Source organism: Coturnix japonica, chromosome 1 (genome assembly GCF_001577835.2).
Source record: "Coturnix japonica isolate 7356 chromosome 1, Coturnix japonica 2.1, whole genome shotgun sequence".
Taxonomy (NCBI): Eukaryota; Metazoa; Chordata; class Aves; order Galliformes; family Phasianidae; genus Coturnix; species Coturnix japonica.
In genome coordinates this window covers 88,803,837-88,830,503 of record NC_029516.1, presented here as the reverse complement: position 1 = coordinate 88,830,503, position 26,667 = coordinate 88,803,837, and the positions used below count along the sequence as shown (strand labels likewise).

Here is a 26,667-nt window from a genome sequence, read left to right as displayed (position 1 = left end):
TTATATACATTCTTTGGGGATTTTTTTGTTTAATAACGTATGTAAAAGTTGCCCTTTAGAATATGACTGAGATATCATATTCAGGAATTTTTTTAATGAACTAGTTTTAAGAATATATAAAATATACTTGCCCAAAGTCTTTGTCATTTAAAAGTTCTACTAATAAACATATCTTCATTTATCCCTTGAAGAACCTTATCTAAGGGTTATTTTTGCCCCTATTTCCTATTCAGTTGCATCTACCTCTTATTCAGAATTCATCCTGTTTTCAGGCTCTGCTTAGGCTTCCTAATGAGGAAAAATGATTGATACACTTTTGACAGTAATTATTAATTAAACTGATTGTACAGGCATGTAAACATACGATAAAGCATCTATTTCTCTGCAATAACTACAGTGCTGCAGGCATTTTTACCCTGCAGTACACCATCATAACCCTAATTTCATTTACCTGTCTCTCATTTGTTTAGGAACAAGATACTTTGGGCAAATTTGCATGGGCTATTAACCACGTGTACCTGACCTGTTGTGTGTTCACAGGTTATCATTAGCTATTGCTGTGACTGAGCTGATTGAACTTAATTGCTGCTGTTTTACCACTTTTCCTTCTATTTCTTGTATATGCATTGAATCTCTTTGTTTCCAGTTGCTAGCAATTTTTGATACAAGTACAAAGCCTACCACAAACCAAATGATAGATCTACCTCTAAACACTGTTCTATCTCAAAATGAAGTGAGATTCCTATGATACTGCTGAGTGTTTGAATTGCTTGGATCCAGAGACAAGGATGGTAATTTTCAGCTTCATTATCCTTCTTATTTATGATCATACAACGTCTTGGTTTGCAGGGGACCTTATATAAGATCCAGCCCCAACTCCTGCCCTGGGCAGAGCTGCCCCCACCAGCTCAGGCTGCCCAGGGCCTCATCCAACCTGGTATTACACATCACCAGGGACGAGACACCCACAACTTCTCTGAGAAGTACCATCGCTGAGTAGAGGACTGAATAAGCAGGGCATCAGCAGCAACAATGCTTGCTGCATTAAAAATAAGCATCTGGAACACACCTGAAATTTCTTAAGCCCTAACTCCAGAACTGGAATTGAACAAGAGAGTCTACTTCTAATTGAACCTGTTATTTGGTAGTAGTTCAGCACAACATGTAGCCAGCAACCACAAGGGAAGCCTGTGCTACCCAACTATAACTCTGCTCATCTGTCATCTATTCTGTAACCTCAGGTTACCTCTCAAACAGAAGAAAATAAAAATAAAAAACAAAAACTGTATTTGAAAGAAAATGCAAAGTTATAAAGTCCTCTAAGCACAAGATGTCTAAATACTAGCTACAAGATGTCAGGAGCAGGATGAAAGGATGACAGTCCCCACAGCCACAGGCAAAATCTCTCAGGGAGGCAGCATCAGTGCAGGCGGCTGTGTGCCTCTGATGAAAGCAGCTTGGCAGCTAAGGACTGACAATGATGGGTACCTCTGCCATCTTGTTACACAGGAAAGGTCTACCCAAAGCACAGAAAACCTCCATACACTGGTAGATAACACGTGCATTGCATCACATAAACTAGCAGTCAGAGCAGGATTTTAGCACTTAGCACCCTGTGCTGGGGCTATTGGAGCCAGCTGTGTTTAGCACAGGACAGCCCCAGCCTCACCTCATGTACAAAACATGTGAGAAGAGTATTTAGTGTTCAGTAGGTGACTTCCTCCTCCCTGCAGGGGCAGGCAAACAAACAAACACTCTACACAATACATTCCAGCTACTACCTTGACTCTACAAAGCTGGAGTCATGAGAAGAAACACTCCTATAAAAATGCTTCAAACCTCACTCTGACTTCCCCAGGGTTCTCCTAAAAGCACTGAGTTTGGGCCTGAAAGATACAGAGGGGAGTAACACTACTGGGCGCACCAAGTACCTTACCAAGAGCATGGCTGGTATGAAGAACAAGAAGAGAACAGTATGGAAATGATAGAGGAAAAGGTATATTGGAAAGACAGTTTTTCACTATCAGCTGTTGTTCTACCCCATCTGGGCACTGGCAATTAACGCAACTGCACTGCAGCCTTTTGAACTCCTCCCCACAGGCAGGTTACTGAGGAAAGGAATGATTCCTATAATGCCTACTTTAACTGGCAAAGAAAAAAGACTCATCAATTCAGCCACAGACATGTAGTCAGGAGAATATCCAGATGAAGATATCTAATCACTTCCTCTGCATGACGGAGAAAACTTGAGTATCATTTACATTAGATCTTTTCCCTTTGCATAATTCCCAGGAAGCAGAGCCAAACATCAATCAAAGAACACTATGTATTACGTTAATAACTAGGATTAATAAATTACAGGTTTCCTTGTATAAATATATGTGCATTCAGTGTAAGCTGCTGTTTGAAATGTATTGATAATTGTGAAAGGATTTGGACTATTCCCAAGTCAAACTGTGCACTCAACACAGTAGCAACTTTCCCTGTGACTTTCACTGCCACAGCCTGTATCATAGCGTGCTCCTTGATTTAAAACACCTATGTGATGCCAAAATCCAGTGACCAAGTTATTCCACAATGTCCCTTGGATTTAATGCAGCAGACATGTGACCTAAATGCACCCCTCCCAGAAGAGGGATGTTGGGCTTCAATATGCAGCGCCTGTGCCAGTTCTTGTGCGTGGGCTTCTCTACACATGTGAAGGAAATCCCTGATCAATAGGCACATGGTTGCTTTCACCCTGGCCTCCAGACAGAAAAGGTAAAGGCTTGTTCCAAAGCAAGGAGTCTGCTTTGTCAGAGGTTATGGCCCAAACAAAAGGTGCTGTGAAATTCAGGGTTCTCTGCAAATCCCCACAACTCTTTAGAGGGGGTAGGTTTGTTTTTTTTAATTTATTTTAACTGAAAGTAAGGAGGAACACACATGACAAGTGTTAACCTTGCATTGCTTGCTCTCCTGAAGGACTTAGATAGAAAAGGGAAGTTGCTACAATCAGATTATGCAAAAGGCTGACCAATCATCTGAGTTATTATCAACAGTTGACACATTGAAGCATGGTCAACTTGCAAAGCCCTTGATGTGCAACGTTATCATAAACTGATTCTGCACCTTAGAGATTGCCTGTGAAACCCAAATCTTTGCCCGTGATAAGTAATGGTCTGCTCTGGGAGCAAAAATATATGTCTACATATTGGTGCCTCTTATAGTTGTCAGAAGCCTGCCTGAAGGACACCGAGTCAGCTTGCAAGTGGTGGCATACTTCAAAACTAATTTTCAATCTAGTTATTTCTGATGATCAGTAACTTGTCTTAAGAATAAATAAAGCCAAGGGAGATTGAAATAAGATGTGCAGAGGGACTATAATATGGCCAGTGTGAGTCATTTTGAGACAAAGCTGCTTTCTTCATTCTGACTGACGTAACAGCTTTTATGCTAAAGAAAAGCTAAGAGCTCAAGCAAACACTGAAGTAGAGAAAACAGTGCAAATGTTCCTCTACATGTTACTCTTCTACTGTTTTGCCAGAAAAGCTTTGGTAGCTTATGTAGGAGACAGGGGAAAAAATGTTAATTGTATAAATAATTTATCTTAATGTATTTGTTGAACATTAAACCAGTATTAATGCAATTATCTTCAAAATGCTCTTGAAAAGTATGGCTGTTACCTCTGTAATTTGAAATATTGGTCTTTAATCCCAGAGATACAAAGCTGATAAAGGTAAGAACTGGAAATGAAACACTCATCTCCTAAATTCCCCTACTGGTAATAGATATAATAGAAAAAAAAGACGAATCAGCATAATTTACACTACATGAGAAGTACATAAATAACATTTAACATTGCAATTCAGTGTTACTCAGACTTAAAACACTTGAAATTTTGATTGACTTTCATTATGCTTGTATAAAATACAATGTACAAGAAACATAAGCTTTGTATTAAAAAAAATAATAATAAAAAAAATCAAAGATGTTAACATGTTAACTCACCTTCAAGAAATAAATACCAGCAAGAAGGCAAGGGAGGAAAATTTAAGTAGGCACAATCTAAATCCCCAAGCCTATTTGCATTCATACAACTACTGTATCAAGCTGGCATAACATTAATTCTCCATTCCAGGAAGTTTTTTTCTTAGAAAATCAAAAGCCATAGAATGCAGCCTGAAGTTCCATATAAAACTAACAGGTTCGGTTGTTAGTCTCTGTTTGTTTTTCTAACAGATTACGTTGTTTGGCGTTTTTGTTTTTTTTTTTTTTTGTCTGCTTGTTTTTTTATAACTGAAGTTACTATCTCATTTTATATCTTAAGTGAAAGAGGGCAAGAATCTTGTTTGCAAAATTATCAAAATCCATGTTCTTGTTAAGTATTCACATCACTTTTAAGTTAATGTCTCTGGTATGAGTGATAATGTACTTTACATCACCAACAACATTTTTTTGATTACATATTATTGTACACATGGATGCTTATTATCACAGAAAGTTAACGAGAATAATGATTTAGTAATATTCATAAAAATGACAGGTCATGAATTTTGCAAATGCCTAGAACCATGGTAACTCCAAAAACTTGTGGAACAGTTCAAATAAGTGAATCATCTGGAAATAAGTAAAAATGGGTATGAAAATTTAGCTTTCCTAACAGTTAATAAAATTCCTTCTTCATTTTAGTGAACAACATTTGAAGTGTAATACAGGAACAGATAGATGGCTCTTCTATCATGAACAGTAAAGGAGAAACATTCTCTATACTGTTAGCTTTCATTGCCACACCTCTATATCTTCCCATATTAACGGAAAGGACTTGCATACCACAAGGCCTTCCATAACCAAATAGATCAGATCACCTGGGACACAATACCTGTGTTAACTCTTCCCTTGCTTGGTTGTTTTGTTTCAATAAACTCTTAGCTCTCTCCTTGAAACCAGATTTGGGAGATAGCCAAAGGGACTGAAAAACTTAAATACATGTTCAAGGCACCATTCTGGGATTTCGCTGTGGGATTCCTATTGCTATCAATGGGAGTAGTTTAAGGATTTAGCTATGGAATGCTATGAAAACATACATCTTAGTGTTGCTAGAAGGACATAACTACTCTAAATTTGACTTCATCCCTATGCTTCCGACCAGGGAGGTTAATAAGAGGTTGAAAGAGAAGCACTGGCAGGATAGAGGTTCTAATATGATGGCAATGCTACCTTAGCCCGCTGGGCATCCAAGTTTATTTGAGGTATCACTTAATGTCACCCCTCTGCAGCAGGCATAGGACTATTTGCTGTAAGCAGTTTAAGTGTCAGTCCTCCCAGAACATTCAAGTGAGCAAAAACACCAGATAATTTAACATAGTCGGCTTTAGTTCCATTTTACGCCACAGAAAACTTCTAGGTTTTTCTAACTTCTTGGATAAAAAAAAAAAAAAAGAATAAAAAAAAATCATAAAAGCTCACAAAATTCAGGAGCTATTTCAATTACTTATGTTCTTAACACTTCATGATTTAGCTTTAAGTTAAGCCTTTGACATGACTGTGAAATAATATGTGAGTTTTTATGCTCAAAAGTTTAGTGGTTTGCGTTGCAATGTAGTTTTATAGAAAGAAAATAGTCAAAAAAGGAGCATTCTTCAACACATGCAAGAAATAGTTTGCATTAATCATTCTGTCAGTAGTAGGAAAAAGAAAAAAAAAAAAAAAAAAAGGAAAGGAACAGCACATATCCATAAGGCAACAAGGATGCAGTTAACACTATGCTTGGAATGCTCAGGATGACAGGTACCAAGAGAAACCCAACAAGAGTTAATAGCAGAAACTCCATGGTGCTGAGATGCTATCAAGATTTTTTGTTGTGAAATAAAACATTCTTCCAGGCAAGACAACGTCCCAACCTGATTCACAGTGTTGGGGAAACATGGTATTTCATAGCTCCATAAACCTGTTCAAAAGATGTGAGAAGTAGTATAATGGTGATTGGTAAGAGAAGCACAACCATGCCATCACCCCCAAATGCTGTTGCACTGCAAATCCACATCCTCTGATATAACTATTTCAGCTAAGTACTAACACATCTGGACTAGCCTCTCTGCTACAAAATAGGCATCCAGACGTGAAATCTCTAGGCATAATATGACCACATAAGGAACACTTGAATAAAGACTAAATGAAGATGATCCATGTTGAAAGAAATATAAATTGCAGAGGTGAAACACAGCATCCCAACTTAAAGTCAGAGCAATACAGTGATGTCTGTTCGTCTGAAGTGATGAACTTCATTGCTTCAGAAAATTAACACAGCATGCAGCACAAGCAATGGCTATCTTCCCATATGTTAACACAGCAGCATTTTTCTTTTTGACCCTTTAAAGGAAGGGGAGAGTACACATCCCCCCCATTTTATTCAACATAATCCTCCAAGAAAAGAAGATAATTAGTTGCAAGGGTGAAAGGAAACTCATTTTATTGTATAGAGATGTGCAATATTTCCATATATATTTTGTTGTGATATAAAGATGATGAGAAATTAGGCATATGCATTTTTTCCATAAATGTAATGCATAGTTTGATATGTAGCCTACCCCCTAGGATATAGAGAAACAACCAAAACTATCAAGGGTCTATATTCATTGGTCTTCACTTTCATTTTTTTTTTTTTTTAACCCTGCTTTTCAGAGGCTACAGAGCTCTGATTTTGGTCCCCTCAAACTGGTATGGCAAAACTCAATTTTAGTTACATTCAACTGTGCCCTGTACTATCCTGAATTAATCCAAAAAATACATCCACAAGGCCATTGACAAGCTGCACTAACAGTACTGAGCACTAATATCACTATCGATTTTCAAGTGTATTATTTCCAAAGGTGCAAGCATTTTTATTTTTCTTTCCTCCATGAAGACACTTTACAACTAATAAGAAATACTAAAGTCATCCAGGAGTACAAGATTTATGCATCGTTATGAACACTTCTTTTTTTCTGGCAGTAAGCAAAAATTAGAATAATAATTTCCATAAATATATCTGATCTTGCTAGTTATTTACGTGATGCAAATTATTTTCTTCCATCATTAACCAGCTATATTTCCAATTAAAAAAAAATAAAGAATGATAACACAGCAATAAACACACTTGTTCATATCCAAGGAAAAAATTAAAGTCAGACTAAGTAACCACCAGTGGGTACTGCATATTCCCAAGTGCACATTATTATTTACTGTCTTTGTGTACATGCCTAACATTTGCTACAGAAGAATATGCACAAGAACTAGTGCTTAGGCATGGTTGCTCTCACATCTGATATTCCATATACAAAAAAGAATTTTATTTCCTCAAATTCAAAAAGCTGAAGTAATCGCTTCTCTCAAAAGCACTGCAGCTCTTTCTTGTCTGTTTCTTCTCTCCTACACACTCCAACACACACTACTCAATGTACCAGAAATTCTCCATGTTCCTCAAAAAAAGTACCATGAAAAGTACACAAAGAAGTAAAAGAATGTTGGATGATATATCTTTCAATACTTAGTAGTAGGCACCAGATTAAACTTCAAAAGCAAGCACAGCTGACTAAAAGGGATTATTTAGAAGATGCATTTTTGCCATTTGCAGGAAAACAGAGCAACTCAGCATGACAAGCACAAATAAACCAATTGATAGTGAGCTTGCAAAACTTTGCTCCCTTAATTATTGACAGATAATATCTATGACATGTCACCAGTTGTATTATGTACCTCTCAGGAAAAACGCTCCACAGCCTTTTGGTGTGGACATTTGCATAGCTCAGCTTCAAAACTCTGCATGCTTCATATGGCCACAAACTGTGACCTCTCAAGTGTCACATCCCATTGCACCAACAATGTTCAGAAAGCTGCACCCTGCTGTCTGCGAACACCAACAAGGGATTTATTTTCTCATGCTGAAAAGTCAAGGCTGACTTCAAAACTCTTGTCACTGAAAACTTGATCAGGTGTTCTTCTACTGCAGCAGTTTGGATTACATTTCTAACAAATACCGCAAGCAACAGAATGCTTTCAGCCATTAAATCACTCACAGGAGTGATGAAAATAACTCAAACCAGCTGAAGCAAAGTGCAAGATACAAGGAGAGCATCACTGCTTTTGTTAAATTTTTACTCTCCTGTTGATAACCAATGATATCCAACAGAATGTAATTCTTTAACTATTTTTTGGACTCTGAATAGCAGCACATTTTCAAGTGTTACATTAATGTCTCAGAGATTTCATTGTAACACTGGAAAGCCAGGAAACAAGATGAGAAGGTATAACACTTGGCTTTTCCTGACATAGCCTAGCTAATAAGGAGCCAGAAATCATTTTCACCTTAAGTGAAAGCCAGGGGAGAAAAAAAAAAAAAAAAAAAAAAAAAAAAAGATCCATTTTGTGCTGCAGTAGTAATTGACTTTATTCACCATGCTACTCTCATCAACCACAGTGTACAATAAATGTTCCAGTAAAATACTGAATGAACCAGATTGTCTGGATATGGTTTTACCTGCCAGTCATGGTATTAGGAGGTTAATAAAGAAGCAAATTCAACAATTCAGCGAGGTTAACACAAACAGAGGGATTGTTTTGTTCCAGATAACTGCACATTCTTGAGATAAAAAAGCAAATGAACAACCATTCTCTCCCTTTCACCAGTCAAGAAGAATATGTTTTAAAAGCCACACAAGTTCCTGCACACATCTAGTAACCAAATCCACTGGACAGAGCCAAGAATGGGAAAAAGGCTTCTATCTGATAGGAAGAGAGGAACCCAGACAGGAGAACAAGTCTCAGAAAGAAAGGGAATGTAATACAGCTTACTGACACTTTGCCAATACAGCTCATGGGCATGAGATTCAGCAGGGTCCAGCAAGAGAAGATCTAAAACTAAAAAGGAGAAGATGGCACAAAAGAAAGCTGAATGGAATGAGAACATAGAGAGAAGATTGAAATTTGAGGCAAAGGGAATGCAGAACTTGCTCTACGTCTATGGACAAAGCAACTCCTGCTACCATGAGTGTAACAATCTATGATGTTTCTACAGAGCCTCATGCACAACAAGACCTTGGCCTATAGATGTTGGCACAATACACAATTAAAAACAACAACAACAACAACAACAACAAAAAGAACAAACAGGAAAAGGGTGGAATCAAATCCCTGAGCAATTAATGGAACAGAGAAGATTAAACAACAAACAACGGAAACTAGACTTATTGTCAATTCAGTGCATCACAATTTACACATATCGCTACTGATTGATAACTTTAAAGACCACAGCACAATTCTGAATTCAGCCCAAATTTACCTGAAAAAAAATATAAAACATTTCTGTATTATTAAGAGACAAACTATCAGGAAAGGCTTATAAAAAGAGAGACGAAAAGAATCAATCTATGAGTTGGGCTGCAGACAGAGTTAAAGACAGACAAATTATGTTTGTTTACAGGTGGAGAGTTACACATGCCTCAGGGTTTGAGTTGTTGTTGTTTTAAAACAATAAAGATAAATTGAGAAAGTAAATAAAAAATAACCCAAACTCATCTCCAAATAATATTATTCACATTGACATTACCATTTTCAAGTTGGTTTGTTGTTTTAGGAGGCCTAAAAGGCTCAGAATATCTGGAAGGCTAGAAAATTACTGTTTGAGCTTCACACTTGTTTACTTGTCGGGTCTTAACACAAAAGCTATATCCATGACTCTAAACTCACTTGTTCCCACAGTTTGCCCTCCTTTTTAGCTATAGTGCAGAATCTGCATTGGGAAAAAAGCTCAGCAGAGTTGCTTTTCCATAAATCAATGAATTACATCCATGTTTAGAACATATTCTGTTTTATATGCAAAATAAGTCCAAAATGGGCAGGTTAATTTCAGCAAATACTACATATGCCTAAGGGGAAAAAAAAAAAAAAAAAAAAAATTACAGAAAACCAAACATATAATCTAAGCATGGATAATCCAGCCCTAGTTGGTACTTATATCGCTGTCATTCATACGCTATTCTTACTTCTTTTATTCATTTTTTCTTTCTCTAGGTGGGTGTTAGGATGGCAAAATCTCTCTTACTATAAAGAGAAGTGCAAGTCCAAAAACACTTGATGAAACTGAACATATACAGTTCTGTAGGATCTGACAGCACACATCCCACGGTTGTGAAGGAACCAGCTGATGTGGTTGCCAAACCTATCTATCTCCATCATATTTGAAAAGTCATGGTTGCCATGAGAAGTCCCAACAATGGAAAACTTCAGAAAAAAATAAGGTTGACTTCTATTTTTCCCATCTCTAAGAGTTAATTACAGTTCTGTGCCATATTTTAAAATGATAATACCATAAAATATAGTGTATAGATTGTCCCCAACTTACTTTTTCTCTGGTCCTGTTCTGGTACAATTCTGATCATAGAGCAGTAGCAAAAGATAATGACATTTCTATATTTTAAGCACCTACGCTTCATAAATGCTAGTATTTCTAGTAGGTTTGGAATACATAACTATTACTGATGAAAAACTTTTCTTAATATATTAAATCAATATTTGTAACAGAGCTTTGCTAATCAGCAGTGCAATTCATGGAAAAGAGGAGTTTCGTGTTCCTTTTTCTAATGGTTACATGCTTGTGTTTGAGGTAACAGTTAATAGATATATAGCATATTTATCCATTGTTTAAAAAATATTGTTTGTGGTCAACTTGTATTCTTGGAGGGGAGAAAGAGAGGAATTGCGCACCTAGATCTGTTATTTCAGTTCTGTCATCCAATTACTTGGCTCACAGCTTGGAAACAACTGTGACTGTTGGTACAGTTTGAGCTCTGACATTGGAAAGATGAGGTTTAGTTTCCTCAATTAGAGAATTCTTAGACTTCTTTTAACCACAGTGAGCAGCACAGGAATTTCAGTTACTGTTTGACAGAATATAGGTTTGAGATGAGACATCTGCAACAACCCTTTAACTCCATCTCTACCAGCAACAGCATGAATCTACCACAGAAAATAAACCTAAAAAGAAACATCAGTTCCAACAAAGTACAATTCAGAGGTGTTTTTAGGAGACTTGTCTTCCTATATGCATATACCTAATCTAAACCATCTTAAAACACATTTACCAGCTAAACATTCAGATAAAAACCTTCCGGACTGTCACAGCATCTCATCCATCCCTCTTCCCAGTGCAGTATAATGGCAGAAACATCCATATGGCCTCCATCCAGTACCTTCTTTAGGGCTTAAAGTGAATAACTCCTGTAGCAAAACAGGGGACACCAAGAGCCATACTTGAATCTTTTTCCTTTCTTTTCATTGTTTCAATTTTTTTGTTTGCCTATTTTTAAGGTGCAATGGAATAGTTACAACGGGGAAAAAAAATGTAATTTTTAAATAAGCTTGTTTCAGTTGACTGGTAATCCATGAAAATGCAATACTCACTTTTAATGAAACAAATCTTTTGTAATTAAACAGCATTATTTTATATACATATGTTCGTATGCCTCTTTTGGTAGCACAATATTAAGAGAAATCATAAGCACAAACCAACCAGGTCTGAGTAATAAAACAGTCTTTAAAACAGAAAGCACTATAGATCTTGTATTCCAAGAGATACTTCAGTATCTGGATTACCACATCCCAATCATAGTCTTCCAAAGATACCACTCAGAGGGTGGTGACGCACTGGAACAGGTTGCCCAAGGAGGTTGTGTATGCCCCATCCCTGCAGGCATTCAAGGCCAGGCTGGATGTGGCTCTGGGAAGCCTGGTCTGGTGGTTGGCAACCCTGCACATAGCAGGGGGGCTGAAACGATATGGTCATTGTGGTCCTTTTCAGCTCAGGCCATTCTACACATATGGAGATACAAATTAAATGCTTCCTACTCAGTTGTGTAAGTCTGAGGCCCCTTGCTATTAGGTGATTCTAGCTTGAATCTGTAAAACATGAAAACATACCAAGTCTCAAAAACTTATGGAGGGTGCCACAAGATAGATGGTATGCAAATTGATCTGAAGAAAATGACTAAGAACGCTTTATCTCCCTTTCCTTCTCAATAATTTTTACTGTAAAAAGAGAAAGTGCTCTTAACATGTGGCATAGTTTATCAAATAGGTTATAAAAGAAGGATAACTTTTGCCTCAGTCACACCTGTAATACATGCCAATGCAGGCGGTGGAAAGGAGAAGTAAAGGGAATTGTTTGTGGATGTTTTTGGCCTTCTCTAAAAATTACAGAGCAGGCAAGGAATCTATTTAATACAACAACTTTGGTTTCTATCTGATCTGAAGAGCAAAGCCAAGGAATACTAATCCATCCGATTATAGACGTAGAACAGCCAAATGATTACTTGAATGAAACAAAATCAAATTCTGCGGTCCAGATCCCATTTTTGCCATAAATAAGAACAGTGACTGCTGCACATTAGAAATCAAGGACTAGATTTGGTAAATGAGCAGAGCACTTTCCTATACACCACTTATCTAGAACATCCTTAAGTTCACTTTACTAAAATAAAACTTCAAAAAGGATGTACTCATAAAACTTTGCTGATTAACTGTGACTGGAGCAAGCAAGGCTGAGGTTTTCTATAGTAAAATCATAGATGAGGATCTCTATCTTCACATTACCACATAATTTTTTTCTAGCAACAATAATTTTAAAACCCTCTTAAATTTCCATACGAAAAGCCCAAACCAGCATGAGCAAGACAGATTTGAAAAAATAAAATAAGAAAATGAAAATGAAATAGATTTTCACTTGGAGTTTCCCAGTTCAACATTTAGAATAGCAAGATGGTTTTCTGTGCTTTTGTTGGTGGTGGCATTTTGGCTTGAATTTCTGAAAATGCATATGCACGTGCATGTGCATGTGTTGCTTTGTGGTATTTTTTTTCCCTTCAATACTCAAACTCAAAAGTATGATTTCTCTGTCCTGTACACATGAGACACAAATAAACATTGATTAGTTTGATTTTCATATTGCACTCTTTTCCATAAATTGCCAGTGAACATCTTTTGAGATAAAGTAAAACAGCAGATGTTTAATAAATTTGTATAATAATCTGTCAAAGTTCAAAGATAAATGAGCTTCATTAAAGAGGATCTTGGATCAAGAATATGGACATGTCTATCTACAGTTGTAAGTTAACCTTTAAATTTGGGACAGACAATACTGATCAGAACAGCATATAAAAAGCAACAAGTGCATAACAGTCCGTTTTTCTTTGAACAATACTACCTCTGTACTTCACCTCCTCCTAAAGTTAAAGCCACATGTGTAGGATTATCACCCATAATAAAAGTCTTTTCCTTGATGAAGACAAAAGCAACTGTCAGTTATGTGGCCATTGATTCAGCTCCAGCCTCTATATGAAGATGAGAGGAATGCCAATATTACCAAGTCTTGGTCAGTCATAAGAGCAGATATTACAGAAATAAGAGAAAAACAGCTACTTATTTAAAGTAAGGAATTTATTATTATTATTTACCCTGTTCAGTATAAATCATGATGAACCTGAACAAGCTCTCTTCCAATACTTTACATCAAGCCCCAAATGTACACATCATGAAGTATTTATGAAGATATTTGTAGTCCTTACTAACCTAGTTCAGACTTAGGACAGTGAGGAACACATCTGGCCACTCTTTCCGCCAAAATTAGTTTTTTAGCTGGCAATTTGAAAACATCATGTTGTTAAATCAGTTAGTCAGCTAAGCTATAAAATATATCAGGTTGCAAACCCAGATGTCAAATGATGACAGCTGAGCCAGAAATATAAGTTTCCTATGCTTAGATAATTCTGATTATTTTTCAGATGTACTGAGCACATATTCTTTAATAAACCATCATTCATTTAAGAGAACATATAAATTCTCATCAGGTCAAACATTTTTGATTGAGTGGTTTGAGACTAATATCATAAATTTGACGATATTAGGACAGCTGCAAGTGTTTGCAGAATATAATTAGGTCATAATTTAATATTCCGATTTACCATTAATGTCTAAAAAAAAATGTCCTAAAACTAAACTAAACTAAATACTATGAACATTAAATCAATAGCAGGAAGTCATTCTGACTGACAAAATCATATGTCTCTATAAAGTTGTGTCCACTGAGCAAGAGTGCTGGAGAATGCCTGCTTTACCAACTTTGTTTCTGCATCTCTGCTCAGTCAGTATGGCACAATGCACAGCATTTCAGACCACAGTAATTTTGTGGAAAGGTTTTCCCCCTAACTGCCCATTATTTTACATCCCACACTTGGCTCTGGCCCTGATTTAAGTTTCAGAGGCTCTTATATAGAAGACTACATATGCAGACTATATAACTAGACCAAAAAACAAAACAAACAAAAAAAACAGAAACAAAAAAAAAACACCTCTAAACCCAACTTCATTCTAGACTACATAACTTATTTCTAAAATTCACTGCTGCTCATCCAGTGTACAAATACAACAATAAAACTATTAGTAATAGGCAGGGTGGACTGTCTCCATCCCATAACAAGTCTGTCTGAGAAGTTCATGCAGTTAGCAATTCACGCATGGCATACTCATATCGTCCACAACAGAGGACAACAGTTCGCATTTTCACATGCGCAGAACAACCACAGCACACATTTGTTGTTGCAAAACTAGTACATTTTTTAGTCAGTCTTGAGTTCAAATCAGAGTCCAAGAAACAAAAGCACTGCCATGCCTCAGAGACTTTCCTTAGAGACCCAAGGAATCATAAAGATCATAGAATGGCTGGGGTTGGAAGGGACATTAAGGATCACGAAGTTCCAACCCTCCTGCCACAGGAAGGGTTACCAGCTACTATATCAAGTATTAGATCAGATTACCCATGGCCCAATCCAACCCGCCCTTGAGCACTCCAGGGATGAAGCATCCTCTACCTCTCTGGGCAACCTGTTCCAGCACCCCACCCCTCTTCTCACCTTTCATTTAAAACCATCCCCCCTTGCCATAACACTACCTACCCTTGCAAAAAGTTGATTTCCCTCATGTTTATAAACTCCCTTTAAATATTGGAAGGCCGCAATGAGGTCTCCCTGCAGCCTTCTCTTTTCCAGGCTGAACAAGACCAGTTCCTTCAGCCTGTCTTCAACAGAAGAGGTACTCCTATCCTTGGATAATCTTTGTGTCTAAGTCCTTCTCAGCAGGGCTACTCTCAAGGTGCTCTTCTCCCAGTTTGTAAACACATCTAGGATATCCTTGGCCCAAGTACAAAACCTTGCACTTTGCTTTACTGAACCTCATTAAGTTCACATGGGCCTACCTTTCAAATTTATCAGAGCCCCTCTGGATGGCATTTCTTTCTTCTCCTGTATCAGCTGCACCTCTCAGCTTGTCATCACCAAACTTGCACTCAATCCTATCATCTGTGTCACTGATCAGAATTTTCAAGATTATCAAACCCAAGACAAACTCCTGGTGGGCTCCACTTGTTACCAGCCTTCACTTGGACATAGAGCCACTTACCACTACTCAACTGAACATTAGGTAGAATTTTTTTGCAACACATGGAACCACAGAAAGCAGCTGCACTGCAAATAAAGAATGAAGAATATGGTCTCTACTGCATGTATACAGTGGCTTGCTCTGTTAAGTCTGTGAGGCACTGTTACATGCTTGTTTCCTGGTCTCCCTCTCACGTCAGATGTAGGCTACCTACTTGATGAAATCCTGCACTATAGAAACTCATCCCAGCTAAGCATGCTTAGCTACAGCCTGAGCAGGAGACATCCCTTTTTGAGGCTGGCAGCTCACCTACTGGACAGAAGACAGGTACCTGAGCAGCAGGGAAGAGGGCAATTCTTGTCAAGTAACATAGCATTAAGTATTACATACATTTACTTAAGCTATATTATCCCTCTTTATTTGAATAGCTGTTCCCAAAAAACAGGTTTGATGTCAAAATGGGAAGTAATATTGTGCAAGGCCTTTGTAAAAACAAAGGGATAAGATTGAAATATTTTCATTAGTAACTTAGATAGCAAATACGTTGTTGCATTTATGACTGTTTATGGCTGAGAAAGGCTGCAGGTATCCTTGAGTAACAAGATTACATGTAATATTTATTTCAGGAATAGGTGCAGTGCTGCAATAACAAGGATATAGGATTCTGTTCAGTGAAGAAAAAGTTCAAAATATTTTACTCTTAAAACACAATCTAAAATGGGAAACTACCTGGCTAAGCAGTCATAGTTGAAGCAGAGCTGATGTGTTGTAATAGCTAAAAGTGAAGAGAAGCCAAAAATGTAATGCTGTTACAAAACTTGTAAATGTCAGTCAGAGAAGTGTTTTTAAAAGCATCGTGCAAAAGACCTGGGAGGTAACATTTCTACTCTCCTGGCAATGAGGAGACCCAGCTGGAATATTCTATCCAGTTGGGTCATTTTCTAATTCAGAAAGGCAGACAAATTGCAGAGGACCCTGAGGGAAACCTTAAGACTGACAAGACATTTCACAAACATGATGTGGGAAGAAAGGTTAAGGGAACTGCATTTGCTTTGTAAAATAAGATAAGATTAAGCAGGACGACAAGCTAAAGACCAGATTTCTAATATGTAGAACTTGTTATAAAGCAGACAATGAATAATTTCTCTCCATAACTACCAAAAGATATGCTAAGATTGTATTCAATAATCCAACAATTAAGGTAAGAACGTATTCAATTATGTTTCAATAAGAGGGATTTAGACTAAATATTACTGGAGAAGTTTGTCACTCCAACTGTGCAGGGGCAAAAAAGAAAAAGAGCGAGAGAGAGCACTATGATGATACTTTTGCTAAAAGGGGAAATTAGCAGAAAGGGGCCAAGGAAGCAAAGAGAACCTATAAGAGTGTTAGCTTTGCAAGTTCAGGTAGTTAAATATAAGGAGAAGGATAGCACTGACATCTCTGCCAATTTTCAAATGCAGATAGTTTTCACAAAACTAGTTTTCACAGGAAAAAGGTTTTAGAACAGTTTCAGGAATCTGTTGGAATGGAGTCAACCTGTTTGCAAAAACTCTGACACGAAAAATAAACGCTTTTTTCCTGACATAGAATTGGTAACTTTTGGGAACAAAATACCGCATGTGTTACTGTGATGGGAGTGGGGGAAAGTCAACATCAAAGAACAGCAAAGAAAAATACTGCATCAAAAATCTTGATCTTCAGAAATCCCTTAGTACGTTATTTATAAAACAAAAACAGCTAACAAAACACATTTATACAATGGCCTTGGAAAAAAAAGTCTGTCATTCTGCCAAGCGACACATGAGATCCTTTTGGTAACAGGATAAATTGGTGACACATACAGTTTAATAGTTCAAGAGCAACTGCATATTTCTTTTTAAAGGTACAATACAGTGAAATGAGATTACATGGTAAAATCACAATTTTTCTACTTTTTAAAGGAAGGAATCCTCATCTTTCCTAAACAACTGCACACCTATATCTACACAGTTACCACTGCCTGTTTGTCCTCCTGAAGAACAAAGGAAGAGATGAACAAATAGAAAATTTAAAAGAAAACAAACGTTTCTGCAATGTTTCTGCTATACTGTATAAAGCAGAAATAAAATACATTTCCTCAGTGAACAGGCAGTTAATCCCCAGAAATCTAATAGAGGTTTGGGCATTGCATTTCTGATGTTTTTGAACATTTTTGAAGTTCGAGATGACAGCGGCAGATAGAAGCACAGAGAGGAAGTGGAGGTGAATCTCTTCCAGATTTGTCTTTGCTGGTAAGTACTCTGTTGCACTGGTACCCAAAGTTACCAACATAGCTAATGACAGCATCTGAAGAAACTAAATTCTGGATACTCTTTAGTAGTTCTCCACTCAGATAATTATTATTTCCCAGGAATTAATAATGTAAGAGTCTGGAAAAAAAGTATGTGTAGTAAGATTTTTCATTTTTAAATGCAGATTGAATAGCTTTATTTCACCCATCAGGGAAAAGACAAAATTCTGACTTGAAACCATTCACAGGAAAATAAAAACATGTTTTTTTGTTGTTTGTTTTTTTTAAATTAGTATGAGAGATAACGTGCACAAGAAAAGCACAGGTCAGGGGATATCACATGTTCAGACAGAATTTGTATTGTTAGCTAGCAGTAGCTACAACATCTACACCAACTGAAAGTGAACATAAAAATAAATCCTTTCAGTTCATTTGGAAATTATTTAAATGCCTGATGCTCTGGTCAATTTAAAGAACTACAGCAGAGCCAGTAATTAGAATTTACTTTTTTTGTCCATTCTATTTTAAGAGAGACTTCAAAGACCATAGAATTGAGGCCATGCACCTAACAAATTTCAGTGATACCAGTATAAAGTTCCCTAAAGTTGGTAAGCAAATAGGTAAACTAGTGACTTATTAAAAGGGCATGATATGGACACTTGCAGATTTTTAATGCTCAAATGAAAACAAAGGGTTATAAATGTCCTCACTCTGATTTTCCAAATCCATAGACAAATAGCTCTAAACTTCCCAGAGTGCAGTTGGAGAAGAGGTTGTTCTTGTTTTTGTTTTGTGCATTATTGTTTTCTCTGTTGTTGTTTGTTCGTTTTAGGGGGTGGGGAGTGTGTTAAAAAAACACGTCAGCGAATGAGTTTTATTTGTTTTCCTATTTTTCCAAAACTATTTGCGATCTAAACATGAACAGATTTAGTTACCTACAGCCAATCAAACAACCAGACAAACAACAGCCCAGTAAAGTAGCTTCAAAACAAACAAACAAAAAAAGTAAGCAAAATTAAAATCACTCACTTTTAATAATCCACAGAAATTACTACCCAAAAAATAAAAATAATAAAAATAAAAATGCATCTGTTGATTTGAAAGACGCAACCATTATGATGTGTTTAACCTGATAATGTCTTCATAAGCTGCTCACATAAGACCTCTGGATAAAAGGGAGGCAATGATGGATAAACAGGTCTAATTATATATCTCTTTGTAGGTTTGTCAAATGCGTAAATATTATATAAAGAAAACGGCTGTGTGAGAAATTAGAGTAAATTACTATAATAAAAAAGTTTACTTTTGTTTTAGATAATCAACAAATTAATTGTGTTTGCTGCCAATTTAAAGTATATAATTAGCACTACATCTGTGTCATTTAAATCAGCTAAGCAATTGTCATTGTATCATTACTAGAGGAATTTGAAGTGTACTTAATGTATTAATTATTCACAATGGGGAAGAATTTTCATTAGTAGAAATTTTGCATAGTTAATAACAGAGAAAAAATGTAAATAAATGCAAAAGTTTTCCACCTACCTATTAATTTACTGTAGGTAAATAAATTCTTGGTATAAGAATAAAGCACAACAACAAAATAATTTTGATATACACATCAAAAATGGATGTTTACAGAGGCCACACTACACTAGCTTAACTCTTTTCAGCTTCTAATGGTGTAATGCGATAGAAGACACGAGAAGACAACAAAGCAGCAAGATCCTAGGCCGTAGTGACTGAGGATCTGCTCAGGCACAACAGAGGGCACAAAAACAAGGGAAAGAAGTTTCTTACCTTTGGAAGGCCTGTAAGGTGCTCAGGTAGTCAGTGATCTTCAGAGGAAATACCCTTACCTCCATGTGAACCCTTAAAATAAGGTCTGGGAAGGGATGGATCCTGGTTCTACCCCTTCCAGTCATTCAGCTGCATTGCTTGCACGTGAACTGCCCTGGGTTGGCCCTGCCTTCCTACCAAGTGTTCAGTCACTGTTTCAGGCCATGAGTCAGTATTTCCACTACAAATGGAAAATTTGGGGGAAAAAAAAAACAAAAAAAAACCACAACACTAACATCCTAGCAATTATTTACTAGGTAGAATTCAATGGTTTTACAAGTCTTTGCTACCAAATCACCTGTACTCATGGATTTGTGTTGAGACTGCCAACATGATCTCTGAGCAGATAAAGGTATAATAAAGGTATTTTAACTATGCCTTTCTGAGACAAGATTCAAGTTAAAGTCCCTCAGATGAATGTTTTTGCAACTTTTGAATTTAGATCAGCTGTAAGACTAAGATCTAAAAATGTATCAATCTACTCTTCATGTAAACTGTTGTTTACTCCTAAAAAACAGAATTCCTGTAAAACTGGAAAAAAAAAACTTCACGGAATTTCTGGCTTTGAGGAATCACTGTCCTGATATTTAAATATATGCAACTTCAGAAAGCCAAATGAATAATTTCAATAAAGCCATCTTACCTAGCCAAGTTCTAGGACTTCAGCTTCTAGTAACAAGAACTAGCCTACAGAAATTCAGGTAAAACTCTAATTTTATCGCAGAAGACTCAAGGTTTTCATGTCGAGCAGAATAGGAAGAATCAGGACCCAGACCTGAAGGAGTCCAGGACCAGTTTCAGAGACATTTGAGGGCTGGTTGGAGACACTGTTTGGTTTTGTATGTGCACACTGCAAGTCAATTTCTATGTTGATTAAGTGGAATAAAACTGGAAACTATTTTGTAGCCTTTCTCAGCTCTATGACATACAAAACATCTGTATTTCAAGCTACTATTGAGGCATTTAATAGAAATAGGAAAACAAAAATTGCTGCTAACAATACAAAGCCCATGTTTTGAAAAAGTCCCATACTTTCCCCCAGATTAGCATGCAATTCCTATAAGGAACCAAGTGTAACGCTTTTCTCAAGGGCCTTTTGAGTGGATTATTTACTGCTGTTTCCTGTCCAAGTTTTTATGGGTAGGTCAAGTACCAGAGCGTTGTTCTGCTCTGTCTGCCAAGAATGATAAAAGCTGGACTACAGTTGGACAACAGGACCATATCTAATTATTACAGAAAGCAGTGCAGGGATGGCAGAGGAGTCTGCCCACCAACTCGCTCTTGATTTAACTAATTTAACAGACATTGTCTTCATAAAACAGTGTACATTATGGCCAACACTCTTTAAATTTCTTTTTTTTCTTTATCATTTTTTCTTTACTTTGCTTGCTTCTAATTTAGGCACATAGCAGCAATGGGGACTAAAGATCTTTCACAGCCATGAGCTAGTTGCAGTCATGCTTCTATACTTGAATCCCCCATGCTGCGCTGTCAGTGACCTCAGTGGTGACCTGAAGTAATGGTTATATTTCTTTTTCTTCCTTAGGAGTAACAAGTAATTCAGCTTCTGTATTCTAGGCATCAGTTTTGTGCTTCTATTATTGAACAGAGACCAACTATTATACCAGTGGGCATTTGTTATATCTTGTTATAGAGTCAGATTTTTAATGAAAGTTCATCTGAACATGTACACAACATGTGTAGAGCACATGATTTATTTACGGTGTTAATGGCAGTAGAGGTGAATTTACTTTCTTTGAGCACTGCTGTGAAGTGGATAATTTGCTTCCCATTGTAATCAGTCCCTCAATCTTGAGACTTCTGAAGAGATTCTGCTAGCTAGGAGCTTTCTGGGAAGAAAATGAATTATTCCAAACAGCATTCAGTCGGTCAAAATTTGTATAATGCTAACGTATAATAATAATATTATTTTACTTTTACAGTGAGTATAAAGAAATGAGAAATTAATACAAACAAAACAGAAGTCAGAGCAAAATTTAGCAAGACTAATGAGTTCCAAAGTTGATTTAACTTTTGCATTTTTCATTTATTTGCTTCTTTTGGAAGTTCAGAAGAAAAAAAAAAAAAAAAGTAAACTGGAAATGTATGTAGTGTAAAACATCTAATTCTTCAAGTGGGATGAAAGCAAGTAGAGCTTCTGCAGATGTGCATGTTAATGAAGATTTAATTGGGAGGCAGGTGCACATAAATATGGAGCATATGGGAAAGGGCAACAGTAAACACAATAGGAGAGGGCTCAACAAAGATTTAAACACAATGGAATCCAATATTTTTTATAGTCATACCATTTCACACAAAAAACCTACTCAGATAAATGTTCAAAATTTAGGATGCACAGTTTACGCTGAAGACAACATAAAGAAGCTGCTATGTTCATGCTATCAAAATAATGGTGTTTGTTTATAAAAACTTTCTAATTAAATATTTGATATTTTAAACAATTCTGATTAATTGAATTTTAAAATATTCTTCACATAAGGAGAGTCTACTGCTTCATGGTTTGGCTACATTATTTTCAGAAACAAAAATGTGTCTTGAGAAGTATTTCAAAAGATGCAATTTGGAAACCAGAGGTCAGAAGGGTGAGCACTGTGTGGATCTCAAATGTTAAAGGTCATGTTCCAAATTATAGTTAAGAGCTCTGGATAGAAAAGTGCTGTGCCTGTTCACTTGATGATATATGACATTTTCAAGTTAAATTTCAAGCAACAAACTACTACTAATAAGAAAAATGCAGTTTCTGAGCTCTCTGAGAAGGAATAATAATAAAAGTAAAATAACCTCAGGGGAAAAAAAAAAACAAACACAAAACTTTACAAATGTGATAAAAATCAAATATTAATCAGATTTCTGCATTTAAACTGGAAGCCAAACAGTACTGAAGTACTACTCAGCAATACCTACACTAACTATAGCTAATGGTAGAGCTTTTTGTGTTGCCGTATTGTGATTTTTTTTTTCCCTTTCTGTCATGTCTTCTCTGCTAATAATCTTGACTTCATGCTTTGACTAGGAAGGGAAATATTCTATGACCATGTCCTTTTTAAACATTCGAATTGGATGCCTCCTAGCTACTAGTGTAAAAGGACCTAACCCCCCAAAACAAACAAACAAAAACCCTACAAACAAATAAAGCCTACAAATTTCTTCACTGTTTTTCACAAAATCAGTATCATAAACTTAATAACAGTCAATAAGAGAGGAGAATTTGGCCAGCAAGATTAGAAGTTGGCCAAGCTGAAATTGGTATTCCTGCTCACTGGCCTTCTGGATGCTGCAAGGAAGTATAAATATACAATATCATTTGGAATGGACAGTGTTCTAGCGGGAGTAGTACAAGACACCATGGCATTCTGTTTGTGAAACCTGAGTGATAGTTTTACAGGTGAGAGTTCTACCAGACAGTTTGTAGGGCTCCTTACTCCAGCATAGCAGAAGGCACATCAAACACAGAGCGTTCCTAGCTCAGAAGGCGCTTGACCTTAATGGCTGAATATTCCTGAACTGTAGAGAAATGCTGCCTTTCCCTTACCCAGCAGTTGTAGCACATGCCCAGTGCACTGAAGGACTTTTCTGAGGACTTCTATGGAAGTAAATATATATTCATGGCATAGGTCAGGTTGTGAGAATCACTACAAGAAAGAAACATCCTTTTTTATAAGAAAACCTAATTTCCTAAAATGCAAGCTGACATTGCCATTTGTAAGCTACCCTCACCTACTGTGATAAATTCAGGAGCATAGAGTGTGGGAGTATTGCTTTATTTCCTTCGCAGCCGACTCAGTCCAAAACTGCTTGATTTCAGAGTATTTTTTCTTTCAGTAAAAAAGGAAACATAAATGTGAATATAAAATAATTCCTGAATCAGCAGAGAGAAAGCATGGTATTTAGTTTTATTTTGTCACAATAGATCAAGAAGACCAATTGAGCTACCTCATGTCTTGCTGAACTTTTTCATTCCTTTCCCATAAGCGCTCAGAGTGGATTTTTTTCCATTCTAGCTATTAATGTCACCAGCAATACAAACTTTCACCGCTTTCACTTGGAAAGTATGCCATAGTCTGATAAAACCTATTGTCAATATAGTTTAGGGCAAACTTCAGGAAAAGAAGGTTTTGTTTCATTTTCATCTTATTATCCCTCACCCTTGGTTATTTATCTTCCTCCACAACTTATTATATACTCAGAGACGGTGAACATCATCTTCTCTTTCCAGTTAACCACATTGCAGAATGGGACTTCAACTTTACATGTGTTTTGTAGGTGGTTCCTACTTACTGGACTAAGCTATTTTATGGCGAGTCAAAGGGGCAGAACACAGCAGACTGCTGCAGCTCTTTCTGAACACAGATGAAGTGTCTCTGAACAGAGTGATTCGTGGGTGCACCAGGAGCTGATGCCCACTGATGGTTTGGTTGAGGAATCCAGAGAACAGGCACTGTGGCAAAAGAGCTGTGTCTGTGTGCATGTCTAAACTGCTGATGTGCCAAGAAATGGTGTGCCAGTAAGAACATGGAAGACTGAATGCCAGTCGTGCAATACATCACAGTTACTGCTTTTGTACATCCTAATGCAAAGCAGGCTTGAAAACAGAAATACACAATTCAGTGTCTGCCACTGGCAGACTGTACAAAATAAATTATGTGAAGTATTCTGTCACCTGCCCTCATACGTACACTAGCAAATCCACAGCATTAGGTGAAAACTTCAGCAATGAGGCCACCTGTACTTTGTGTTTCTGCACTATAGAAACTGCCATAAAATGTACGCTGGGCATAAAACTATGTTCTAGAGCCCAGAAGATTTCATTTTTAAACACATATATTGTGTTTCCTAGCTCTTTTCAATCACTGTGGCAGCTCAGGTAACCCTTGTTACCTGATCAGCCAGCTGTTTTGCACAAGTACCTTTACTTGCATGGCTATCCCACAAAACTGATCAAGTAATTGGTGTGTGTGAAAATAAAAATAAAAAACCTCCCCGTTTCTTTTCTGGCAGTTGTATACGGTTGTTTTTTTTCCCCTTTCAGATCTGTTCTTCTTCCTAAGTCAAGACACAGCAGCTACAATGACAAAGCAGAAATGAGCAACCAAGCAAGGGCTGCTTAAGTATTGCAGCTGTGCATGCACAGCACAGCCTTGAATAAAAATACAGGCATGCATGTGCATATATGTTCATCTGTGCAGGTGTGATATGCATACATATGTGGATAGACATGTATGCATGTATGCAGTGATATACACATGCTCTGTGTAGATAATTAGAAACAGATATAACCCCATTTTGCAGGCCCCCTCGTACCAACACAAGCAGCATAACAGACCTTTACCTCAATAGCAGCATTAGTTCTTCAGGGTCACCTCCTTCCCTCTGCTTTCCTCTACTCCCAACCTTCACCGTTTCTCAAGAAACTCGACACATTTGTCATCAAACTTTACAAAGTTGCTGCTAAAATCCCGTGGAAACAAACATAATCATACCACGCTTTATCTGCATATTAAAAAGTAAAACAAACAAAACCCACCCATAAGGTTTTGTCTGTGCGAATAAGGAATGTTGGAAGGCTCCTATTCAGGTCAGCACGTTTGCAAAATATCTGACAATGTCATCCTGACCCCTACTGGAAGTGCTGAGCGTTCGCAGGCTGAGATAGAGGAATATCAGCAAACCCAGAGCAGCAGGACGTCATTCAGAGATGTAACAAGTGTTTCCCAGTATCTTTTCAACATTAACTACAAGACACTGTAGGGAACGGCAGTGGAGAGTTGCAATTCTATCAGCAACTAAAGAGGTCCTTAAAATCAAATGCATTTACTGATCCCCATTTAAAGTGACAGAGGACAAGCATATCCAATTCTATAGAAGTGAACACATTGAAACACTGCAAAATATGTTTTTAATCTGATGGTTTATCCATATTACTTTTTGCATGCCTATTAATCTAATGGAAGTAGAGGGGGACAAGGGATTTGAGTCATCCTGGTTACAAACACCTGTGCCATGTGATGTGCTCCTCAAGTTCAAATATGAAATTCCAACATATTTTCCAAAAAAAAAAAAAAAAAGGAAGAAGAAGAAGAAGAAGAAAACAGTGCTATCTTCTGCTGAAATCCCAGGCCCTCAGAATGGAATGAACCATTCCAGGTTCACACAAAGATCACAGAAGCTGCACAATTCAGCTATGGGAAATCCTCAGTAAAGAAAACTCACAGCTTGGAAACTGTTAATGAAATCTGTAGTTCTGCATTTCGACCCAGCCATGTGATTTACTAACACATTAAAATTGACATCGACCCTCCTGAAACTGTTCTGTCGAGATCCTTTTTCTTAGTGCTTAAAGGTGAGAGACCTGTGAGACTCTCACAGATCATTCTATGTTTTCAGCAATTTTTGTGTTTGCTACAGCAAGTGCTAGAGGTAAGTCAAATGCAGTGTTGCTTTTCTATTTTGCCAGGCATAGAGAAAGCCAGAGCTGCCACTCCACCCTGTGACTTCTCTTGCAAGACGAATATGTGCTCAGTGTGATCTCCACTGGTGCAAACCACTGTCCTCCAGGAACATACACGAGAAGCCACACTCCTCTAACCTCCTTTGCATCTGCTGAATTCACACATCTTTTCTGGAAACAAACTAGTTTTAATTAGAGCTCTGCTTAAGAAATTACACTGATTGAGATGCTCACAGTGCCCTCCTTGTCAATATCCTCCTTTAAGTCTTTACTTGGAACACAGGTGAAAATGAAAGTAGATGAATACAAGGGACAGAAAAATAAGGACTCAGTAGGAGTGAAATACATAGTGAGCAGCTGAAACCAGTGTTCCAACATACACTGGAAAGGGTGTGCTTCATACACTATTGGCTGAAACCACCTGTAGCCATCTTGAGTATGCAATGACATCAAGTCTTAGTGTAACAAAGCACACAGAGCTCTCAGAAAAGCTGCCTTTGGCCTGCTGCAGAGAGACTGGAGAATCATTGAAAGAGAATCTTTCAGAACAGGGGCATTTGGCAAGAAAAGTATTTACAACAGTATTACATCAAGAGAAGAGAAGGATTGTTCAAGGAAGTGAGAGGGATGATTACCCATCCCTGGAGGT

At 37.2% G+C, this 26,667-nt stretch overlaps 1 long non-coding RNA gene across 1 annotated transcript in view; it reads right to left on the bottom strand.

The window, feature by feature from the left end:
• Positions 1 to 25,279, bottom strand: part of LOC107322457 — a 396,746-nt gene extending 371,467 nt beyond the window's left edge. The window contains exon 1 of the long non-coding RNA XR_004309350.1: positions 24,900 to 25,279. This is a non-coding gene — a long non-coding RNA (uncharacterized LOC107322457). The remainder of the gene's footprint in view (positions 1 to 24,899) is intronic.
• Positions 25,280 to 26,667: the final 1,388 nt, after the last annotated feature.